Consider the following 5,956-nt stretch of genomic DNA (forward strand, 5'->3'; position numbering starts at 1 on the left):
GCAAGCTACTGCGCAAAAGTGGATGAATAAGTGGATGGAAGATAGGAGCGTCTCCTTTGAAGCGGGGTAGTGGTAGTTGCCACCATGCTCGGTTTTTTGTTTGTTTATTTTTTAAACTGTGCTGTAAATTACTATTTGCGATTTTCGTTCAATACGTTTTTCTATACTTTTAACCCTAGTCACCACTCTGCTCTGAAGCCATCAATTTTTCAATCGCTTTTTGCTAACTTACGCGCCACTACTAAAACGCACCGCTCATCGTCGTTGTCAACCTCATCTGAAGCCGCTAACAGGATATTTTCAATATTTTGTGATCATTGTGATCCTCACAGAGCATCGCCTTTTACAGAGTAGTGGTACGATATAACAAGCCAAGAAGTATCAGTTTCGTTTTCTTTTGGTACCAGTTCCAAAGCTGGTTGCTTGGTTTTTGAGGAAGGGGAATTGGTGCAGTATCTGTCTCACATATCTCGGCGGACACCTGAACCGCGCGGTGGGAGTGAAAAAAAGGAAGAAAGAGGTGCCGTAGTGGAGTTCACCGCCTGTGTCTTGGCCACTCCCCCGTAGTGGGTATGTGCCATTCTACTCGAGGCCAACCAACCAACCAACCAAGTGGAGGTCTCCGGAAGGATTTCGACCACCTGGGGATCTTTAACATGCACTGACATCATGGAGGAAGGACATGACTGACATCGTACAGCACACGGGCGCCTCTTGCGTTCCGCCTCCATCGAAACGCTGCCGCCGCGGTAGGGTTCGAACCCAGGTACTCCGGCTCGGTAGACGAGCGCCTTGACCACTCCACAGCGGCGGAAGCTGAAAATTGTTTTTTGAGGAAGGCGCGGTAACTGTCTCACTTCTCAACTAATTGACCTGGCCGTGAGGGAAGTAACGCAAGGCGAGTAAAAGAGGTGCCGTAGTGGAGGGCTCCGGAATAATTTCTACCACCCTAGGCTGACTGAATTTTAGCTGCGTGGTCACCACAGGAGATGGTACACTCATAACTGGGACAGTATCCGCACTTAGCACACACATGTTGGAAAAGAAACCATTGCTCTAGTCATTGCGGGATCTTCGGCAGAAACCGTCAGCGACTCAAAATTGGCGATACGTAACTACACGTTGGGAGGAATCTCCTCACAGGCAGCACGGTCGGATTCTGCAAAATTCTCAGCCCACACGGCGCATGCGCCTAATCAGGACACTTGCTCATGATTTTTTTGCTGGTAATGAGGCGGCTCATAACCTAGCTCGAGAACTGTCCCGCCGAGCTGGGTCGTGCAGCCCGCCCGCCCTATACTCCGGCAAGGACAGGTTCCCTGCAGTAGCACCGAAACATTGCCATAATGTTACATTTTTGTTATGCTCAAATGTTATTTCAATGTACTAAATGTCCTTTTTTTCGAATGTTTTTGTAATATTACATATAAATGTTCGAATAACCTTCCCCAAACATTCATTGAAACATGTAAACAACATAAATGGAACTTTCTCGAAAACGGTAAAGCAGCAGACCTGCCATACAACACTTTGCAAGAACCAACAAGAGAGACACCTCCACTACACAACAGATTAACACGCAATTCGTATTCACTCACCTCCAAACGAATATCATGCCGTCGAGCTTATATACTTGCTACTGTGGGATATCCCATGAGTGATAGTGGGGAATGGGTATTAACTAAAGTTTTGTGACAAAATAATGGGGCTCTTCATGTAATCTATGGCGAGTACTATCTAAGAGATGTGGTTACAAGGTACAGTTAGTTGAAAAATATCGTTACTCTAAGAACAGTGAGAAAATGTCTGGAAATCCGTACTCGAAATATATTTCCAATGTTGTTTTACAGTTCCGACTCTAACATAATAAAATTTAGAAGATTATATGAAAACAATGTTTGTTTAGAACGTGAAAGTAACGTTTCCTATATAACTTACATTATGTGTTAATTTTTAATGTTAATGTAAAGTTACAATGCAACATGTAACATTACTCAAACTTGCATAACATTTTTATAACACTATTCTAATGTTCGGTGCTACCTGGGTTGTTTTCTTAGAGAAATCCTGCAGCACTACAGGCTTGCAAGACTCATGCAGATTCTCCCCCAGCAGATAAAACGCCCTCTAAACTACAGGCCAAAGCCTGGCGTAAACTTCAAACTATACCTATCCAAATCATGTGTACTCAGACAAATGCAAAAAACAGCAAAAATTGTGATATGAAAGCCTATCTAAATCATATGATTTGGAACTGCCCGCAGTCCCTACCCACGAGTCACAATTTATTACCGACTCTGATCATTGGGAGGCTCTCAGCCCCGACCCGGGGACACAGATCATGCTCCTCCAGCTGGCTGAAGACGCCGACGCTGCCCAAGGGATAGCGGCCGTCGGGTCGCTCCTCCCGTATCCGCTGGTAATAACATTTCACCACCACCACCCTGATTTCGATCACCAGGGAAAACCTGCACTGTCATCGACAGCACAATTAAGGCTGCACTTTGGCGTTTCGAATGTAGGAAATTTAGTGCCAGCCTCCAGCTACCAGACACGTGCATTGGTAAGCTAACTGCATCTTTGTTATTTTTGAAACAAAATAAACAACAGGATACAACTTAAAAACAATCAGTAGTTGGCAACGGTCTGCAGCTTCCTGTATTACTCCACTGAAAAATTAAAATAGTGAACAAAGTAATATTTTACATTTGACTTTATCAAACAAGCTAGAGGCATTAAAATTATTGGTTATAATTTAGTCTCATGATTAGTTTCCTGTTTAAGTTACAAGAAAATGTTTAGTTTAGTTTATGGGGTTTAACGTCCCAAAGCGACTGAGGCTATGAGAGACGCCGTAGTGAAGGGCTCCGGAAATTTCGACCACCTGGGGTTCTTTAATGTGCACTGACATCGCACAGTACACGGGCCTCTAGAATTTCTCCTCCAAAGAAATTCCAGCCGCCGCGGCCGGGATCGTCTTTCGGGCCAGCAGCCGAGCACCATAGCCACTGAGCCACCGCGGCGGCTAAGTTACAAGAAAAGATTTAACAACGGTCACTTTTGGCTACGGAAGAATTCTGTTTGGCGGTACTGAATGTGAAGGAGCTTTTCTGCAGACGAGTCGTACCTGGTTATATCCAACGCCCTTCTCCTCCCCCATCCCCCTTACCACACTGAAAAGAAAAAATGACGCAGTTTAGCATTGCTCAGCATGCAATATTGTGCGAAAGTACGGTGGCCCAAACCCATTCTAGTGGTGTCCCAGGTCGAATGTGGGTAAACTTAATTGGTTGGTTACCTTAATTGGTTGGTTGGTTGGTTTCTGGGGTTTAACGTCCCAAAGCGACTCAGGCTATGTGGGACGCCATAGTGAAGAGCTCCGGAAATTTCGACCACCTGGGGTTCTTTAACGTGCACTGACATCGCACAGTACACGGGCCCCTAGAATTTCATCACCATAGAAATTCAACCACTTACATCTCAAAGAACTTAACTACTGTCTTTCCCGGCAGCCTTACCTTAATTACATCACAAAGAACTTAGACCATACAGAAGTCTCTGTACAAATGCATATTCCCTCCGCATTTTTACAGGAATGAGCAATCACGCGATGTTTGTTTCAAGCAACTATGCCTTCAGAGCAAGTATGGTGCCTTAATTAGCACAGCTGCAGGTCAGCGTTTCAGCTAACGAACAAAAAATAAGGTGCATTAGCTACAAGCTCTGTCAAACTGCTCCGGGCCACTTAAAACCATGCAAATTTTTCTAAGCAAGGCAATCATAAGCAGCACTTATCTCCGGCAGCAATAAGAACGAGTGGGAAAGTGTGCCAAAAAAAATGCTGGAGTGGCTGGTGATAGTGCCACGGTTCTCGAAGGTAGTGCAGATGAGAGGTGCTGTTACGCCTTCTCCCAACCGAAGACAGTGTGCACAAACGAGCCAGTTGGCAACATTTTATTACAGGCTGTGTAAAGACCGGTGAACCTTCTTCGATCACTTTGTCATTAATTTTTTTTTTTTAAGCTTAAGCTACATATAAATTCACCAGTGTGTGTCTGTCACAAGACACTGCCAAAGCACAGAGAAAGGAAAAAATTCTCAGACTTCCAACAGCTCCTATGCCATTCTCAAAAAAAAAAGAACTTAGGCTACACCAAAAATAAAAACCCGTTGTAGTCAAGAAAATTGGGGTAGACGTCCATTCAGGGCCAGTTCACGAAATTGTGTGTTTGCCACAACGGCATGCGCTGCTGACATCCACGGTTAATCCAACAGGCTTAACATAGAATTGCAGGCATTACTATCATGGTAAGAACAGCTGGTTACCACAGCACTATTGGCAGAGCTATTGTGAAGCTGTGCCCATACAAAACAAAGTTAGCAATCAGTTTTTACCATCACCATCATCATCAGCCTGACTACGCCCATTGTCAGGCTGATGATGATGATGAGTTTTTACCATAAAATGCTACTGAACAGTTTGTACCAAAAGTTTCTCTAGACAGCTGTCCATTTTTATCAAAGAAGCACCACAAGGCGCACCGACAATTGCGATGTACAGCCAAACACAACTCCACAATGTGTTGTTACTAGGGTCTGCAGACCATGCAGACACTTGGCACTGTGCTGATACAGCAAAGGGAATAAGTGCGCGTCACACTAGAACTCCCAATAAAGTTGTACTTAAAGACAGAAAAAAAAAGCAAAATGAGTACACACTCTTCTCACTTTTGCTTGAACGTCATCAGCATCCAATGACCTGCTTTGACGCCAAAGCAGGCCTTGGTTTCTATCTATTCGCAAGGCATCCTCCGTTCACAGTCTTGCGGTGTGATACAAGCCATTTTGCGTAGAATTAAAAAAAAAAATGTGCGAGCAAAGGCACCACTGACAGCAGAATATTCCATCACCCCCAGAAAGGAGCAGGGACATTTAATTCTGCGTGTACTTTCTTTGGAACCATGTGCAAGACATTAACCCTTTAACAACCAACCCGACCTGTACTTGTCGTCGGAGATTGTACCAATACGACAAGTCACGCTCATCCAATCCCATGATGAGTTGCTACCAATGCCAAAGACGAGTTACGGTCGGCAGTTGTCCGTGAAATGTGTTCTCTGCCTTCAGCCCATTTTAAGCCTGACAACAGTCATTTTCGCCCGAAGTTGCCAAAAATTTGGCGATTTTTGATATACAATGCACAGAAAAACACAGAAGCTTGACGATTTCTAGTTCAGCTAACTTTTGCTGCAGGCTGGCTTAAGAGTTAAAAGTGAACCAAAATGGTCAAGCGACGATCACATTGCAGAGCACACACATTTCAAGCGACTTCAACATTGTCTGCGACGTCCCGTTGAAATGGTAGCAACAATACAGAAGAAACTGAATGATATATTGCTGAGTGAAGGTAGGCAAATTTAATGCGGTGCTCTGTGTGTACTATTGTCTTGCACATTGTCTTCCAACAAAAAAGAAAGTACACAACCCAAAATTTGGTGTCCCTACTCCTATAGTGTGTTGTAACAAAAAAAAAATGAAAACAAGCAAACCTTCCCTTCCCAAACAATTATCACCCTGCGCTAACACTGTGAGAGGACTCCAAAATAAGGACATTTTTAATTTGCAAGCTCAAAAAACGAACAACATTACATCACCGAGTTGGCAATTCACAGGTAACAAAGACACATTGGCGCAGTGGATTCTAGCCACTCCAGACACATTCTCAGGAAGACTAAAAAAAGAGAAGAAAACAGCTGTAATGCCCATGAGTGATTGCTAACACCTCATCTTCAAATTTAGGTACCAGAACGCACTGTTCAAAACAACACTGCCTCTCGCATTCTGCCACAAAGGGCTCAACAAATACAGCACGAGGAAAGTAAGTATGATATTAAGACACATTCGTACCGTTAGCATTTGACGATCCTCGTAATCCACGAAGTGAGCTAACACACAA

Source organism: Amblyomma mixtum, chromosome 9 (assembly GCF_055824585.1).
Source record: "Amblyomma mixtum isolate Tamu chromosome 9, ASM5582458v1, whole genome shotgun sequence".
In the NCBI taxonomy this organism is placed as follows: domain Eukaryota; kingdom Metazoa; phylum Arthropoda; class Arachnida; order Ixodida; family Ixodidae; genus Amblyomma; species Amblyomma mixtum.